Genomic DNA, 19,795 nt, shown 5'->3' on the forward strand with positions numbered 1-19,795 from the left:
GTTTCTGAGTCAGAGTCTCACTCTGTCACCCAGGCTGGAGTGCCATGGTACAATCACGGCTACCGCAACCTCAACCTACTGGATTTAGGAGATCCTTCCACCTCAGCCTACTGAGTAGCTTGGACTACAGGCCCGCACCACCATGTCCAACTAGTTTTTATTTATTGTAGAGATGAGCACTTGCCTTGTTGCTCAGGCTGGTCTCAAACTCCTGGGCTCGGGCAATCCTCTCACCTTAGCTTTCCAAAGTGCTGGGATTACAGGTGTGCAATACCACACAGGTCATGAGCACATAAGTATATGGTTGAAGGTGCCCATGAAGTCAACATCTAAACTCCCTGTCCCCCCAACAAAAAAGTTCTGCAGGACATTCTTGTATCAGCATATAGAGCTTTAGTTTGAATGAGCTTCTTTGGAGAGGCATAAAGTGCTTAGAATTAGTCTCGTGATTGCTACTGGGACTAAATGCTTTTTAATATTTATGTTCCTTCCACCACATTATCAAGGTGATTTCCTCTGTTAATATTTTCACTTTTTCTCATCAAATCAATCCTTAAGAGTTATGATTAGATTCTTTTCTCTGGCTGTATTTGACGACACCTTGAAATGATGGATTATAGAAATCACTTCATGGGAAGCCTAGCAATGAAGAGCTTTACAATGTTGCTGAATCATATCAAGGGTATGGGTGAAGAAACCAAAGTTCAGGATAATCAGCCTAGTTAATTTTTTGTATTTGAAATTTCTTATTCCAAGATATTGTTTGATGCTTGAAACATAGGGCAATCTTTTATTACTCAACCCTAGGACTACTAAGACTGTTCCAGTCTCAAAATGGGTTGGCAATTCATTTAAACATCTTCTATGTTAACAGTTTATTAATTGCACTCGAAGTCCATCACTTGAACATAGGGAGAGAGCTGTATAAAATATATGGTCTCAATGTGCTCTTTTCCTGCCTCTTGGCACTTAAATGTCTACCTTTTTGCTGTTGCTGGAGCTGCCTTTGCTAAATTGTAGGCTTAAAGGGTTGAAGATTAAAGGGTTCCCATCATGGTGAAATTATGTGCTATGATCAGATTTGGAGAGACCCAATGTGATCCTCCAATGGCTTGAAGACTCGCACATTCTATACTGTCCCCTGTACCCATCCTGGCTCATGTCCACCTTCCCCGTGGTTCTACAGCTACAAGATGAACCTCTGAGATTTGCCATCTAAGCACCATCCTGAAGGGCGGTGCAGGAGGGTCAGGGTAGGGTTGATGTGATATTTTTGTGACAGCTGAAGAATCCTTGGAGTCAATGGTGACGGTGATGAGCGCTTCCAGGAGAATTTACATCAGAGCTTTCTTACTCTTGGCACAAAGAATCTAACATTTTTCCCCCGTTTCTCTTCACTAGAATAAAGAAGATGTCTGCTTCATAGTCTTGAATTGAAAAGAAGGCTCTGGTCTGGGATTCAGTGTGGCAGGAGAGACACATGTGGAGCCAAAATCAGTCAAGGTAAGTGACAAAGTCATGAGGCTCTCAGGAAAATCCCTCCTTAAGCAGCCTCAGAATGTGATCAGGACACAAGTTGCAATCAACGGGTTCACAGGTTGCTGGGTTTGGTTTCCTGCTACCAACATACAAATGAAAACGTGAAGAAAGTAGTATGTATGTGAAGTTTCCAGTGACAAGCATTTCTGATCCATAATATAACTAAGTATATTTTATATAATAAATATCACATTTTAGGTCTGCAATACCTTAAACTTCAATTCTCTCCATCCCTATCATTTGCCTTAATATTTTATTCGTTAAGCACTAGAAAAACATTAGAATCAACTGACCAAACTTGACATTTGCTTATAGAAAAATCATTTGTTTCTTAAGAACAATAACTTACAATTTTATATCACTCAAAGGTCCTTGGGATCATTGAGGAAGTCACTGTCACTGCGCAAGCCCAGGTCTCATTCATCTTATAGTCCACTGCCCTCTTGATGCCAGGCACAGGTTAGACGCCAAAAGAAGTTGATTAAAATGTGGTCAGACACTGATATTGACATTTGCAATCCCATCCCCACACTGAATATGTTTTGGAGGAACCACGTGTTTGTATGATTTAGAAAAGGTGTCATTAGAAAGCTCTAGGCTGGGTGTGGTGGTGCATGCCTAGAATCCCAGAGCTTTGGGAGGCCAAGGTGGAATAATTGCTTGAATCCAGTAGTCTGAGACCAACCTGAGCAACATACTGACACCTCATTCCTACAAAAAAAATCAAAAAATTATCCAGGCGTGGTGGCATGTGCCTCTAGTCCCAGTTACTTGGGAGGCTGAGGCAGGAGGATCACCTGAGCCCAGCAGGTCTAGGTTGCAGTGAGCCATGAGTGTGCCACTACATTTCAGCCTGGGCTACAGAGTGAGTCCCTGGGAAGGAAGAAAGAGAGAGAGAGAGAGAGAAAGAGAGAGAGAGAGAGAGAGAGAGGAGTTCCTTTACTATAGACTTGCAATTACTGTCTTGTTTTTTTTTTTTTTTAACTGTAAGTCATTAATGGAACTGGCCTTTTTTTTTTTTTAACTGTAAGTCATTAATGGAACTGGCCTTTGTTCCCTTTTCCTTTCCTTGTCCCAGGTTCACAGGGACATGTTTTCACAGGGGGCAGCTTCTCAGGAAGGGACTATGAACCCAGGGAATTTTCTCTGTCCATCAACGACACCTCCCAGGCAGGCTTTGCCCACGAGGATGTTCTGAAGATCCTACATGAGGCACAGCTGCACAAAGATGCCCTCGTGGTCATCAAGAAAATGATGGAAGAGCCCAGGTTCTCCACCAGGCAGGGGCCCTCCATGGTCAAGGGGAATGGTTTGCTGTCCAGAAAGGCCATCTCCCTGGAGCCTGGAATTGGCAAGATATCAATTCAGCGATTAGCAGCAGGGTATGAGCAACAGGCAGAAAGAGAAGATTCTGGATGAACAAAAGGAAAATAACAGCCAACTTCTGGGTCTGGAAAATGTAATGCAGCAAAGGCTATTATATTTTGGATGCTTCTTGCAAAAGCAGTGTTGCAAATAAATTATAAAAATCTCCCAGGTGTTCTAGTCACACTCTTTCATTTTTGTTGGTAGTGGTGGTATTTTGTTTGTTTTTGTTTTTATTTTTGTTTAGAGTTGAGGTCTCTCTCTGTCTCCCAGGATGGAGCGCAGTGGCATGATCACGGCTCACCGCTGCCTCAACCTCCTGGGCTCAGGTGATCCTTCTACCTCAGCCTCCTGAGTAGCTAGTACAACAGTCACGTGATTTTTTGGTTTTTTGATAGAGACAAGATCTCACTATATTGCCTATATTGCCTAGGCTGATCTTTGCAAGCCATACTTTGGAGGATGTAAAATGACTGTGTGACAGAGTCTCTACATTTCCTAATGAAGAATCCCTATCCTAGTCACACCCTCTTGTTAGGCCCGCTAAGAGAAACAGGAACACATGTGATGGGGGAGTCCGCATGGAAGGAGAAATGCCAACCAAGACTGATCCTTGGGAAACAGCAAGGGGTTTTTCTTTACTGTTTTAGAAGAACAAAAGGAAATGAGGAAGCAAAAGTGTTTTATGATTGAAAACAGAGACTGCAGCCTTAGCCAGCCAAAAGAACTTGCTAGAAGAGGTTCCAAAAGAGATTTCCTAGGTGTCCTCAACACTCAGAGCCTCAGAACTAAGTGTGGCATCTACTTCTGCAGTGTAGGCTGTCTACTGCCCCCGGTAGACAGCCTTCTAAAGTTTTCTCTGCCTCTGCATTAAGGGGCAGCATCTCTAGCTCTATCAAGTGGGCAACAAAGCCTACAGGAGTTCAGGTTAGGGCATTGCCTTGTGGGAGAAGCCTTTTGTTTCTTCTCATTGTCTCTCCCTGGTAAGGTCAAGGGTAGCTGGATTCCTTCGCACAACGTGGCCTTGTGGTGGCCTGAGGTGTTTGTAAAGGGTCTGAAAATGGCTCTGAACAGGTGAGAAACGACTCTTATCCAGACGTCTCCACAGTGGTGCTACCCCCAGTTCTCCTGTTCCTCTTTCACCTCAACTTCCCTCTTTTGGAGCGCTGAAGCCCTCCCAATATCGAGATGCATCTTAGTCATCAGAACTTGCCATGCTCGCCTTTGCCCCTGCACCGTCTCCACTGCCTGGTGGATTCTCAGTGGGATCCTAGAAACTCAAACTGTCAGAAGAAACCACTTAATTCTAACAGCTTCCAGAGGTTTTAAGTCTTGTGAACTCAGGCATGGAAGGTTATCCTGCTATTTATAATAAGCATTGCTGAGGCATCTTTAATGCGTATGTCGCCTTGAACCATACCCTGTAGAGTTACCCAGATGAAAACACCTTGAGGGTGCAAACACACTCCTAATCCATATTCCTGTTCTTTGGCCTCCCTGCCCCAGGTCTACCTGTTCTCACGCAGTTATTCCTTCTCATGCACTGAGAATGTCTGATGTTGGGCCTGGTGCACTAAACTGCACATGAGAAGTAACTCTCCAGTTGCTCTCCAGCTTTTTTAAAACCTTGATGCCCAGGAAATGCCCCCAGTTTAATTAAATCACAAATGACTAGAAATGGGAACTGGGATGTGGTACTTTTTTTTTTATCTGAGTGTCACTTTGTCACCCAGGCTGGAGTGCAGTGGCACAATCACAGCTCACCACAGCCTCAGTCTCCTGAGCTTGGGCGATCCTCCTGCCTCAGCCTCATGAGTAGCTGGGACTACAGGTATACACCACCACACTTGGCTAATTTTTATTTTTTTTACAGAAACAAGGTCTCACTATGTTGCTTGGCTGCTCTTGAACTCCTGGGCTTAAGCAGTCCTCCAGCCTCAGCCTCCCACGTGTTGGGATTACCGGAATATGTGCCACTGTGCCTGGCCAAGAAGTGGCTTTTCTATGTTCCCAAAGGATTCTAGTATGCAGCCAGAGTGGAGAACCACTGTAATGGGCCCATTGTCCTGATTAACAGCAAGCCACCTATTGAAAAATTGTGCTACTCCCAGTGTTAGTAAATGTCCCTCAGTTCCTGCAAGAGCGGTTTTCTGTAAACCAGAAAAATGGACTGGCCTTTGTGCTCAGAGACGATGACACAAGCTTGGCCTCAGCCCTGATGAATCCATGAGGAGGGCAGTGTAACCCACTTCTCTGAACAGAGTTGGTGCATGTTTGCTGCCATGGAGCAGATATCACCATGGAAACGTGCCCGGTTCCCATGGTGACAGCCAGTGTTTGGGTAAAGACAACGTGCCCGGAGGCAGGTGTTCCCCTCGCAGGAGCCTGAGTGGTAGGAGTGGAAAGGCAGGAAGCTCTGGGGACTCCCTGGGGCCCATGGAGTCCATTGTAACAGCCCCCATGAGGCTGGGCATTAGATGCTGCCAGCTTTCAGAAGCAGGGGGTGATGCTCCACTGCCATCGACACCCAGGGTTGGCAGAACTTGAATCTGGATTCCTCAAGTGAGACTCCAGTCCTTCCTGATACATGCACTGCCAGTGTTCGGGGCTTAACAAGAGCCATCTGTCTCTGGGGATTTCTGCTTGGGCATAAAAGCATTCACCAAAGTTTGCAGAAAACAGCCAGAAGAACAAAGCATGTAAGCACAGCAGGAAGGCAGCCAGGCGGGTGGCCCCCAAACCTGGAGGACTACCCTTCATGCTGGGCTCAAATGTCAGAAACACCTCAAAGCTCATGCCCACAATCCCAGCACTTTGGGAGGCCGAGGCAAGAGGATTGCCTGAGCCCGGGGGTTCCAGACCAGGTTAGGCAACATAGTCATACTTTGTCCCTAAAAAAATTTTTTTTTAAATTAGCCAGCGTGGTGGCATGTAACTGTAGTCTCAGCTCCTTGGGATAAGAATCACTGAAGCCCAGGATGTCGAAGCTGCAATGAGCTGCCACTATGCCACTGCATTCAAGCTAAGAGACAGAGTGAGACTACAATTAAAAAAAAAAAGAAGAGTCTCAAGGCAGATAGGACTTGAGGTGCTTGGAGTACACGGTGCCCAAGGTAAAGCATCTGGGGACTGGAAAAGTGGCGCGATGAACAACCCCGTCATTTCAACAGCATGTTTAGAAGAATGCTGTTGCTGCAGGGAAAAGCATGGCCATCCATGATGCTCTGCGTGTAGAGGTGCTGAAGACCTTAGTCAGGCTGAGATTGAGTCCAGACAGAGGAAAATCATGTGTCTAAAGATGGGCCCCTAGTCATTAAAAGAGTGTCCAAAGGTAATGCCCTAGAAATCCTGTCTTCTTTCCATGTACGTCTCAATAAAAAGGCAGTCCCATCCATCTGAAAATCAAATTTGTTTTAAATAGTCTAAAATGTTTTTAGTGCATTGTATCATGTAGACTTTCCTGTGTTGGCCCTATTGTGTTTTACACGATATTAACTCTGTTCACATGACAGCCTTTCAAGCAAGCAGAAGACAGGCATGAATCAGGATTCTGGCCTCTGTTGTTTGTGATGTACCGGGTTAGAGAAAAAACCTCAGACTCATAACTGGTCAAGTTGACCAAGCAGTAGGACAAAAAGAGCCAAGCTCAGGCAAGCATGCAGCACCGCGACTGTAAGAGCTCTCCCAAGTGACAGCGTCAGACGAGGAGTGCAGGGTGCAGAAGGACATCCATTGCCAGGACCTAATAAACAGGAGAGTCCATTAAAAATAAAGACAGGAGGCCAGGCTTGGTGGCTCAGCCTGTAATCCCAGCACTTTGTGAGGCAGGAGCGAATGGATTACCTGAGCCCATGGGTTTGAGACCAGCCCGGGCAACTTGGTGAGACCTCATCTCTGCAATAAATAAAAACTGAGCAGGGCGTGGTAGTACACGCCTTTAGTTCTGGCTACTTGGAAGGCTGAGGCAGAAGGATAACTGGAGTCCAGAAGATCAACGTTGGAGTGTCCATGAGCGTGCCACTGCACCCCAGTCTGGGCAACAGAGTGAGACTCTAACTCAAAAAAGAAAAAAAGAAAAAAATGGAGTCAAATTTTTTTTTTGAATAAAATTAAAATGTAGACTAAATTCCTAGAAGGGCAGAGAAAAAGAGAGATAGAACAAAGAAACTATAGAAAATACAGCATAGGGAAATAAAGGGATAAAAATTACAAAAGTGTGATACAAGAGAAGAAATTCCAAAAAGAAAAAAGTAGAATGAGAGAAAGGAAATATTTGGAGAAATCATGACCAAGAATTTTCCAGAACCAAAAAAATTCATCAAGGGCAAAACAGGCTGAATTTTATAAAAATCCAGATCTTTATATACCACAGGAAAGTTCCAGAATATAAATAAGAAAAACTAAAAAGCTAACAGAAAATGCACAGATTGCTTCCAAGGGTACTACAATCAACTTGGCAGCGTGAATGTCTGAAACCAACAGAAAAACAAACACCTTCACAGGATGGAGGGAACATTTCTGTGAGCTTAAAACAATGGACTCAGTTAAACTGTCCTTCAAGCGTGATGGCTAGGTTGTATGTTCTAAGACACACTCATAGGCCCAGCATGGTGGTTTATGCCAGTAATCCCAGCACTTTAGGAGGCCAAGTGGGAGGATTGCTTGAGCCCAGGAGTTCAAGACCAGCCTAGGCAACACAGTGAGACCTTGTCTCTAAAAAAAGGAAAAAGAAAATGAAAACTTAGAAAGCACGGTGGTATGTGCCCTGATGTCCCAGTTACTCTGGAGTCTGAGGAGGAAGGATTGCCTAAGCCCACAAGTTCAAAGCTGCAGTAAGCAGTGATTGAGCCACTGTACTCCAACCAGGGAGACAAAGCGAGACCCTGGCTGTCATTAAAAAAAAGACAGGTTTATGAAGGGAGCTAGAGTGTCCACCTCCATGGCCAGTCACAGTACATGTGGCCTCTGCAGACCAAGAAGCACACAGCTCAAAAGGGTGTCAGAGATCCCCAAGTCCCAGGACCAGTGCTGAAGCAGCACTCAGGCTGAGTCAGCAGGAGAGACCAGGCTCTGAGTCCCCCGATAGTGGCAGCACTAAATTGGGAAAGGTGCTCCAGCAGAGAGGAGGGACCTCCAGACCTGCCTCCTGCAAAGCAGGGATATGACATCCAGGAGAACTTCTCGGCCCTTGTCACTAGTATCTGGCTAGAAATACATGACAAGAGCTGTGGAAATGGACCAAGAAGAAGGAAGACGTGCCCCACAGACGAGCATGGTCTCCTGTGCAAACATTTTGTTCCTGTGAAAAGGCATTCAGGGTTTTCTGAACATTATATGGCAGCACCCTCCCTCCACTCATTTTGGAGACAAGTGAATCTACTTGATTTGTGCAGACTTAGAGGTTATCTAAAGATTCATCTTCTTACCACACTTCAAACTTTAAAATGTCATGGTTACCAGTTTTCTGTTCATTTTGTTTTCCTGTGTGTTCTAACTCAAGTCACAGAAAGCAACCTCGCAACAGGAATTTCTTTTTCTTTTCATTCTTTTTCTTTTTATTTTTTTATTTTTTTATTTTTTTGAGTCTGGTATCACTCTGTCACCCAGGCTGGAGTGCAGTGGCACGATTGTGGCATCCTGCAGCCTCGACCTCCTGGGCTATGGTGATCCTTCCACTTCAGTCTCCCAACTAGCTGACAATACAGATGCATACTACCATGACCAGTTAAATTTTTTTTGCCTTTGTAGAAATGAGGTCTTGCTATGTTGCCCAAGTTGGTCTCGAAACCCTAGGCTCAAACAATCTTTCCACCTCTATCTCCCAAGGGCTAGGATTACAGGCACAAGCCACCATGCCCAGCCGCACACTGACAATATGAAAGATAATACAAAAATATCTTTGAATAAAAAAGAAAATTAATATCCCTAAAGCCTTCTTGAAGATCAGGAATTTAATCCATGGGAAAAAAAATTTTTTTTAATGTACTTGCTGATTGAAAAAAATAAGATAATCAAATTCAAGCCAATGGAAACTGTTCACCAAGATGGATGAATTCACAATCAACATACAAAGTTCAATAGAATTTCCTATATATCAGCAATACATATTATTTTGAATATTACAAAGTTTCTTTAAAGTAACAGAAAAACACGTATTTCAGAAAACATAAAATGTTTACAACGTATGGCAAATAAGTATAAGCAAATATTAAAATATAAGTGAATGACTAGAAGATATTTACAATATACTAACCATTAAATAGTAAATATTCACAATATAGAAATAACTATAATTCAGTAAGAAAAATACAAAATAAATAAAATTTGGGTCAAGGAAAGAAACAATAGAAAATTGACAAATGTTAAAAACCTAAACGACCAAGAAACACAGAAAAATGCTCAACTTAACCCTCTGCATTCAGATGTCCCCTCTCAGGGGACGTTAAGAGATTGCTGGTGATTATACAGGACAAACTCATGCCAGACAGTTTTTGTTTCACATAACCTGCTTGGCATAGGTTTGTTTCACATAATCTGCCTGGGACCTTTAGTTAATATTTGAGAACAGGACATTGGGTACAGATATTAACACAAGTTTAACTGGCTATGTTAAGCAGCAATGCATTGGTCCTTCCCGAAATCTGGATCTTGCGAAAGCAATGATGAGGACTAAATCATTGTATGTATTCCACTGCGAAGCTGATATCGGCGAAGTCCCTCTTCTAACAAGAGTATCTGCCTCTATCATTAACAGCATAAAATGTTCTTGTCCTTGAGAAGGTTGGATTTCTTCCAGACTGTATTTTTATTTCATTAATTTGTGTAATCGATAGAATTACATGTGTATTAATGTCATAATATTTATTTCAACAAGGACCTTCAGAAATTTAGGATGAAACAGATGTATCTGCTCAGTCTTTTGAGATCTAATTAAGATTTCTGAGAAGATTTTTATTTTCTTTCTTTTTTTTAGTTTACGCGAAGTCAAAAATATGGAACGCTTCATGAATATGCGTGTCATCCTTGTGCAGGGGCCATGCAAATCTTCTCTGTATCCTTCTAATTTTAGTATATGTGCTGCCAAAGTAAGCACAATTTTTCTTTTCTTTTCTTTTTTTTTGAGTTGGAGTTCACTCTGTCACCCAGGTTGGAGTGCAGCGGCATGCTCTCATTCACCACAGCCTTGATCTGCTTTACTCAGGCAATCCTTCCGATTCAGGCTTCCAAGTAGCTGGAACTACAGGTACGTGCCACCAAGCCCAGCTAATTTTTATTTTCATACCTGGGAATGGTCCTTCTTCAATGTCATTGTACCCATAAAATGTCTCCATAGCCAGTGTGTTTGTCTTCTTCAGTGTGATCATTTTAGATATGTATGTGCAAGAAACTAAACAGAGCTTTTCAAAGTTCATAAATTTGCTGTAACCTACACAAGACTATAATGTAAAAATATGTTCAGCTTTGTGTGTAAGTAATCAATAAAGCAATCTCCACAGTCACTGAGAAGCATATAATCATAGTTCTGAAAAACTTGCTTCTGTCATTCTCTGGCCGTACAACCCTTCGTGCCTGATCTCGGAAGTTAAGCAGGGCCAGGCTTGCTTAGTATTTAGAGGGGAAACTTGCCTCTATCAGCCAATATCTGTTAACACTTAGAAGTTAAGTCTGTTTCCTGGGTTCATTAGTTGTTTCAATTTTAGCTCATGATTTCCTCTGCCCAACTTTCTCTTTATTGTGTATCATCCTTGTTGATTTGTAGTTCTTTGGTCTGGACATCAAAGCTTTGTTGATTAAATATGTTGAAAATATCCTCCGCTTGTCATTTGCTTGTTTTTTCCTTGCTTGAGGTGGGGTTGGGGAGTTAGAGTTGAATTCGTTGATGGAGTTCAATTTATTTTTAAAGCTATATGTCTTTTGTGTCTTAGGAAACATCTTCCCATCCTAAGAATATGGGCACATATATCATGGAGAGATTGTTCTCAATTAAGTCTTTGGTTTACTTGGAGATTTCAGACCTCGTGAAAGTGCCAACCATTGTTCTGTATTTATTCTCCTGGGTTGTGCCACTGAACTAGCTGGAGTAATAGAAGCTGGAGATGAAATTCTGGCTATTAATGGGAAGCCCCTGGTTGGGCTCCTGCACTTCGAAGCCTGGAATGTTGTGACATCTGTCCCAGAAGTACCTGTGCAGTTAGTAGTTAGGAAGTACAGGAATTTTTTGTGAATTCTAACAAGAATCCTTTCCTTCTCAGTTCCCTTCTTTCTTACTTCAGCAAATCGGAATGACTTCTTTAAACTACGGGTTCTTCAAACAACCAACATTGGCGATAAAAATCTCCCATTTGTACTTACACATGAAGCCTTCTTGACTCATTGCATGTGCAGCAGTAATGAAGTTGAACTCTGGAAGACATCCCCCTGGAGCATCCAGGGAGAGAGGGTTCCTCTTGTTCCATTGCCTGTCCCCTATCTACACGTTTCCATGGGGATACAACATGTGACATGCCCTTCTTCATCTGAAACACTTTGCTGACCTTTGCATCCTCTTCCCAGCTCTTCCAACATACCCAATCTTTGTGATTAGGGAACGAACAAAGTCTGAGGGGGACACAAATATCACAACTTAATGGACTACAGTTTTGTATAATTTTGTAAGTAAGACACAATGCTTTTAGGCACATTCAATGGCAGGAGGTCCTGTAGGTCTGTGTACACGACCCTGAAAAGAGAATGACACTTAAAAAAGGAAGAAACTGATTTAGGATCTAATCGTTAGGCCAAGCTCAGGAACCATCCAAAAAAAGAAAAATGCAGAAAGGAATATTTTATAGTGAGTGCAATGTATAGTGTATGGAGGCAGAGTTCAACTCATTGAGTGTTTGATCACTGTGAGGAGTTGATCATTTTCTGTCTCTAAGGATGTAAGTCATAAGGCTTTCCTGCAGAATAGAAGCCCTGATATATGTACTAAACAGCCATGAGCTTTGCAGCTTAGAAGCAGCAAGTTCCAGATCAGAGAGCACCTTACATCTGGTTTCTGAACTTGTCTTAAGTAAGTGCTTGAATTCAAGACTGGTCAACACAAGAGCAGGCAAAAATATCACAGCCACTGGGTGTTTATTCTATATTTTATGCACTCCAACTATTGATTTAAACCAAATTTTTAGACATCAAGTATCTTTTTAAGTGGCCTGGGACTTATAAACAATCCAAATAGAGGAGCCTCAACTCATCCTTTGGTTGCTCTTCCCCCTCTTGCCCAACATGCCTAAGAAACGTCACATTCTAAGTGCTGGATCTCTTTTCCTGACCTCATATAATGACATAACTCCGCAGTGACTGGAATTTTTGCTGTTTTTGTTTTCCTGTTTTGCAATTTCTTCCATTTGCCAAAAGCATTTTCCTGCAGAAGTGCTTCACCTCTGTGGTTCGTGCCACCGGTGCCACCCATCCTGGCTGCTCCTCCTCTGTGGCACGAGCTCCTTTACAGTAGCCGTTCCTGTTTCTGTGCCATATTCCCTGCATTATTGTGTAGTTGGCTTTTCTCCCCTCCTGCTGTATGTTATTTCCTTAGATAAATTCCAAACCTTCACCATCAACTTTGTCTACCAACATGTCATGAGGAGGAGGAGGAAGAAAATGGAGAGACAGAGTGAGTCACTGTCGAGGAGAAGGAGCAAAAATATGTGGTTACAACCCAGATATTTGGGGTGCAAACAAACCCATGGAGTCATGAGTGGAGAATGCATTTGTCATACCTAGTCATGGGGTGATGCTGAGATGTTATGCTGGAGATATTTCATTAAAACACCGACAGCTTGGGTCTGTGGCTACAACCTCCAGAACTTGGAAGGGCTTGAGCCATCGCATTAGTGCATCGTTTTTCTGAGTGACCAAGTCCACTAACACTCTTTGGGGGCAGCCCAGAGAGGTCTCTCAGATGGGCTTGAAATATCTGTCTTCTCTGAACCCAGATGTCTCTTTTTGCAAGAGGCAATGCAAACGACAATGCAGTACAGGAGTTATTTAGAGTTACTTAGTTAATTAGTTGATTTAACTTCTACTTTTCACTATAACTACAGGTAAGATACTATGGAAAATCAGGCAAGGTGAGTGCTACATTGTTTTTGAAGTCCCTATGTTCAGATTCATTGATTCTGCATTCTTGACTAAATGACAAGAGGCTACTTCAAGTCAACCCAAAACCATGTTTTGTCTCCCCTCTTACAGCTCTGCCTACTGAAAAATGCACAGTCCCATGTGAACAGAGGGGAGTTTCTAGAGCAATGTGGAGCAACGGAATGGTCTCCTCCTGAGAGTCCTTAGTCCTCATAACTGGAGTAGAGGTTGGACCTCTGGCTTACTACATGATGTTCAAGTCATCAGCCATTTTACTAGATCTTGCCAGAAGGTTTCCCTGACCAACACTTGGAATTTCAGGGAAGAAGCAAAAGCCAAAGTGTCTTTGACTCCAGGATAGAAAGTTGTTGATTTGTCTTCGGTGTCCAAGGCACAACTATTATTTCTAATTAGTCTAAAAGATTCCCACACTTCCTGAAGTGAAGACTACTGGTATTGTCCTACTAAAATCGTCAGTGTTTTGTTGTTAAAGTGGTCAGTCATTTACAATAAGCTATGAGGGCAAATACGTGTTCTGACAAGTAAATCATCCTTGCAAGAATAGACCATTAGGACTGACATAGGTTGGATTTTACTTCCATCCTCCCACACGTATCTCATTGAATTTGATGGTTGACTTAATTGGCACCACACCAGAGGTATGATATTAGACATTCTCCTTCATTTATGCAAAATAAAATGCCTTATATATTAAAGAGTAGTGCAATAATATGAAGTAGCTTGTACATTTTTTAAATGTTGTGCCAAGTTATGCAAATCACATCTCTGTCAACCTTTTCCAAGTAATATGTAAAAAATAAACACTCTGTTTACTACTTGTTTTTTTCCCATTGTTCTGTCTTATACAGTAATATCAAGATAAGAAATGTGTTTTGTTACACCAACAACAAACAAACAAAAACCCAAATAAAAAGCACAATCCCACTCACAATAGCCAGAAAAAAAAATCAAATACCTTGGCATTTTACTAACCAGAAATGTGAAAGAACTTTACAGTGAAAATTACCAAACCCTGCTCAAAGAAATTAAAGATGACATAAACAAATGGAAAAATATTCCATACTCATGGATTGGAAGAATCAGCATCATTAAGATGTCCATGCTACCCAAGGTAATCTACAGATTTAATGCAATACCCATTAAATTGCTAGCAGCATTCTTCTCAGACCTGAAAATGACAATACAGGAATTCATATGGAAACATAAATGACTATGAATCGCCAAAATGATACACAGCAAAAAAAAAAAAAAAAAAAAAAGCAGGAGGTATCACACTCTCAGACTTTAAACTCTATTATAAAGCTATAATAATCAAAACAACCTGGTATTGGTACAAGAATAGGCATATAGACCAATGGAACAGGATAGAGATTCCATAAGCAAAACCCCAATTTCTCAACCAACTCATCTTCGACAAAGCCTCCACCACTGACTGGGGAGAGGAGAACCTATACAGTAAATTATGCTGGGATAACTGGATGACCACAGACAGAAGACTAAAACAAGATGCCTATCACCATGCACAAAAATCAACTCTAAATGGATCAAAGACCTAAATGTAAAACCTCAAACTATAAGAACCTTAGAAAATGCAGATCACCCTTAAGGAAGTTGAAACTTGCAACCAATTCCTGACCCCAAGTGCCCATGCCGTAAGAGATAAGAAAGACAAGTAAGACCTCATCAAACTGAAAAGCTTCTGCAAAGCCAAAGAAACCATCAAGAGAGCTTGGAGACAGCCCACAGACTTGGAAAAAATATTTGCCAACTGTATGTCTGACAAAGGCCTAATATCTAGGATCTACAAGGAACTCAAAGGTGCTGAAAAGAAGAAAACAAACAGCCCCATTACAAAGTGGGCAAAAGATATGAATAGACAGTTCTCAAAAGAAGACCTATGAACAGCCAACGGATACATGAAAAAATGCTCAGCCTCACTAGTCATCAAACAAATGCAAATTAAAACTACACTGAAATACCACCTAACTCCAGTCAGGATGGTTATCGTCAATAGCTCAAAAGTAACAGATGCTGGAGGGGATGCGGTGAAAAGGGAACACTTCTACACTGTTGGTGGGAGTGCAAACTAGTGCAACCTCTGTGGAAAGCAGTGTGGCGATTCCTAAAAGATCTAAAAATCAACCTTCCATACGACCCCGTAATCCCCCTACTGGGAATATACCCGGAAGAACTCAAATCACTCTATAAAAAAGATACCTGCACACGTATGTTTATCACAGCATTGTTCACAGTAGCAAGAACATGGAACCAACCGTGCTGCCCATCAAAAGAGGACTGGATTTTAAAAATATGGTACATATACACTATGGAATACTATGCAGCCATAAAAAAGAACAAAACTATGAATTTTGCAGCAACCTGGATGGAACTAGAGTGTATAATACTGAGTGATCTCTCACAGAAACAAAGGTCTGAGTGTCACATGTTCTCACTCATGAGTGGACCTTGAACAATTATTGTAATACTGTAAGAAAAAGATTGGCAGTAGCAGGAAACTGCCAGGAGGGGAGCAGAAAAGCGGGATTGGCAGTAGTGGAAATCCGCCTGGGGAAGAAGGGGCATGCCTCATCAACAAGGGTACCTCCATAATGAACATTTGTATACCTAACCCTGAATTGTACCCCACATCTTTAAAGTAGAAGGAATTAAAAGAAAAAAAGAAATGTGTATTATTACATAATTATTACATACAGAGGTGCAAAAGCAACAGAATTCAAGCTAGCTGCCCTTTTCTGGGCCACAGTCAGAATCTTGACACAATCCAAAACAGTTTCACCTCTAAAATCTTACAATAAAACCTCTTACTCTTTTACCACAACCTCCCGACCTTCTGGTCACTTCCCATCTTCATTCCAACAAGTCTTCTAATCCCTTGACCACTGTCCATTTTCTCCCTGTCGGAACCCCACACTTTCCTTCTCTTCTCTATTTAAAGACTAGAATTCCCAAGTAGCACAGCAATTTCCAACAGGCTTAGATCCCCTCTACATTGTCCTGTCTTACAACCTGATCCTGGAACCTTCCAACTAGCCAGCATCTTAGTTCCCGTACCCAAATTCCGAGAGAAAAATGCCACGACCACATGGAATGATGCTGCTGTAGGTCATGATTTCCCACCTCACCTGGACCCTCGATGCCACTGAGCAATTGTTTCGTTGTCAGTTATTTCTTTCATCTTTCACAATGACTGTTCTTCATTTTTCTCTAAAACCCTACCCGCTTACATCCCCTCATCCCCTTACTTACATCCCCTTACTTCTACTTTACAGAGAAAAATAAAAAGCATCGACTTTATTTAGGCCTGGTTTTTAGATGCAGACACCAACCCAGAGCGGCCCAAGAAAAAAGGCAAGATAACATCTCACAGGAATCCCAGAATGGGACCCAGTGTGTGACTTGGCCTCCGACAGGGGGAGCACTTAGGATTCGCAGGTCTTCACCCAGCACCTGCCACTGGTAGGTCTATTCCTACTGGCCCACTGCTCCCCCTCCACCAGTTGGCATCCTTTGCCCCCACTCCTTATCTGTTCTTTACCTAGAACCATCCTAGTGAGGCCATTTATCATCATTTGGCCCCAATCTATATCACAGAATTTATCTGAACACGCAAGCTGCTCCCATCTAATTTTCCACATGCATCCCAACTCTCTCCAAAGGAGAGAAAGCAGAGGGTGTGAAACGAGAATGCTGAGGAATGCCACCAAGATCCTTAGCTGGAGAAAGGACACTTCAGAAGGGGAGTCCTTTAAGAAGCAGGGAGCACCCGCATTGGAGTCTTCATCATGCCTCAGAATGGTGGGGAAGGTGAGGCTGGATAGGGGGGTCATTTTCATTTTCCCAGGCACTTAGTGGTCAGTCTAAGCAGCTCAGAGGAGTAATGGGCAAGGGATGGGCTGATTGGAGGGGAGCCCCCACCTCCAATCCTGCAATTAACTGATTCAGTAAGGTTAACTAAGAGAGGAGCTGCCCTAGCCCACCCCTACCCACAAAGGTCACAGCCATCATCACTCCACCCACCTTCCTCCTGATCCCCCCAAACAGCTGAACTCAATGAAGATTGAAAACAGCTGGTCCCCAGCTTCCCTCTCTTGTCCTCAGGGATGAATCCAACAATGCTTAAACACAGAGAGCTCCAAATGATCCATTGCTGACCAACCCTGGACAAAGGGTGGTCTTGGTAGAATTCTCCTACCCTCACTCCACACATTCAGCCATGGTCCTACCGTGAATACAGAACTGGGAAAGGGAAAGGAGAAAAGGGAGAAGGGAGGAGAAGACAGAGAGGGAAACACGCTCTTCTAAACATGAGGCTAAAATCAGAATCTATATATAAAGCAGCAGACTTTCACCTCACTACATACAAAGAACAACTGGGGGCTAGTCCAGAAGATTCAACCAAGATGGTGGGAATGCTGGCGGTTTCATACACTCCCCGTGTCTTCCCACGACACACCTACAAATTGCACTCGTGCAACTAACATAGAAAAAAGCATGGTCAACATCCTCAACAAAACTAGATACAAGGTTTCCCCCAATCCCAAAATATACAAGGGGCTGGGGATCAACTTGGTATCACTGTCTGTGCAAGGAAGGTAGAAGGAAGCCACAGGGCTTGTGATGGTCTCATAGCCCAACTGTCATCACCAGGAAAGCTCAGAGGACAAACTGGACAGAAGCAGCTGGACCCAGAAGAGTTTGCATCCTCTCTTAGTGCACAAGTGTGTGGTGTCTGGGATGAAGGAGCAAAGGGCTGATTGAGGTTAGGAATTCTCCAGACCCCAAACTGAAGAGAAACTATAGGAAACGGAACCCCAATTGAGCAGGACAAGAGCAACAGGTAGCAAGAGAAAGGCTCAGGCCATACATGGTGGCTCACGCCTGTAATCCCAGCACTTTGGGGGGCTAAGGAGAGAGGAAGACCTGAGCTTAGGGGTTCCAGACCAGCCTGGGCAACTTGGTGAGACCTCAGAGGAAAGTGAGCTGTACGATACCAATGACGCCAGCGATGAGGAAGAGTTCAATGGAGAAGGGGACTTACTCCCAGGGGCCCTCCCAGGTCCCAACCAACCTCTGACAGGGGACAACTCTAGGAATGTCTCGATGACCTCTTCCAAGGTCATGGATGTCAACACACAAGAGAAGAAACCCCAGACACACTGGTCCACAAGGCCTCCTCAGTGCTTCTCCTGGGCACCTCAGTGAACTTAGAGGAAAGTGTCCCAGGGGATAGGGCTGGCACTTCCTCCCATGCAACCAACCTGCTGGACTCTGCAGAGGCCCCCAGGGGGTGCCCTGGAGGCTCTAGGAAGAAGGAGCTTTCAGGATCCAGTAGTTTACCCAAACTGGAGAACAAAGCCTATACAGGCAACCAGTCCACTGAGCACAAAGAGCCCCAGTTCCTTCCAGCAGAATGAAGGTGTTGGGTCCAGGCACAGACCAGCGGCCCAGGTCGGCCCCCACTGCAAGAGAACCACCAACTGAGGTCAGGCCTGGTGGCTCAGAGACCGTGAACCAGACTGGCAGAGGCAATGGACCATGCGGTGTGGACTTGAAAGTCCAGGTCACTGCCATCGAAGTAATATCTCTACTTTCTGAGCAGGTGGAACTGTGGAGAAAGTAACTTTCTCTTAGCTACTTTGAATCAAAGTGAATGTTGTGTGAGCGTGGAGTCTGTTGTGAAACCAGCCTGATCGAAAGGATGACGGGAAAATTATCTGTCAACAGTCATTCTCTTAAATCATGAATGGTTGGACACTTACTAATGTGTCACCTGGTTGTTAGTCGGGAGATCACTTGGCCAGAAGCTCACCTGCACAAGGGCTCGTGGGTGATGACGGAAAGGCAGAGGGGAGCAGGTAAAGTGAAACCCTGGGCCTCGAACCAGCCTCGCTGACTGGCTGGCACCAGTTGTGTGTCGACCTGGGCAAGGGCTGGAACCTTCCTGAGCCTCATTCTCTGGGCTGGAAAGTGGAGATGGAGTCTCTGCCTTGCTCATCTCACAGAGGCGGAGTGACTGTCACACGAATGCCAGTGGCGACTCTCCCGCTGACGAGGTCATGAGTCAGCCTTATTGCTTCAAAACTTCCTCAGTGCTTATGCATAATTCTAGCTACTCATTCACTTGTGAGTATTATGCAGAAGTGGCAGGGGTACATTTACTTAGAAACTTAAAATGTATCACATTCGATGCAGGTTAATATTGTATGTTACTACATGGTTTCACATATGGGAGAATTATCAAACTGTTCACTTTTTTAAATGTCATAAACCTCTACTTTAGCAAGAAGAGGGTAAGAGAAATTAACGTTGTTTACAATCTCTTCAACAGAAATAATACCTCTCTTTCTCTCTCTCTCTGAAACAGCTTATAAAGCTGTGTTTTCAACAGAGAAACATATATGTAAATTTTTCCCTTAAAAATCTTAGGCCCCAAATTTGATTTTATTTATGTAAGAGAAGGAAAATAGAATGCATTGCCATAACATTTATCCTCAAATACCAGATGCAAAAAAAAAAAAAAAAAAACCAAAAACCTTTCTCTTTTGGTAAATGAGTTGTCTTCTGTTTTTATTTACTACTTTTTTCAAAATTGAGGTGAAGTACATATAATGTAAATGTAATTATTTTAAAGTGTAGTTTGTTGGTACTTAGCATACTCACATTGCAGTGTAACCACCACCTCTATCGATTCCAAAATCAGCTCACTATTCTTGTTACACATCTGCCTCAC

The 19,795-nt window shown here is 43.1% G+C and overlaps 1 pseudogene; it reads left to right on the forward strand.

The window, feature by feature from the left end:
- The first annotated feature begins 2,793 nt into the window (after positions 1 to 2,793).
- Positions 2,794 to 11,128, forward strand: LOC110596566 (annotated as a pseudogene).
- The last annotated feature ends 8,667 nt before the right edge of the window (positions 11,129 to 19,795 follow it).

This window comes from Carlito syrichta, unplaced genomic scaffold (assembly GCF_000164805.1).
Source record: "Carlito syrichta isolate Samal-C Ts95f unplaced genomic scaffold, Tarsius_syrichta-2.0.1 Scaffold310468, whole genome shotgun sequence".
Classification (NCBI taxonomy): Eukaryota; Metazoa; Chordata; class Mammalia; order Primates; family Tarsiidae; genus Carlito; species Carlito syrichta.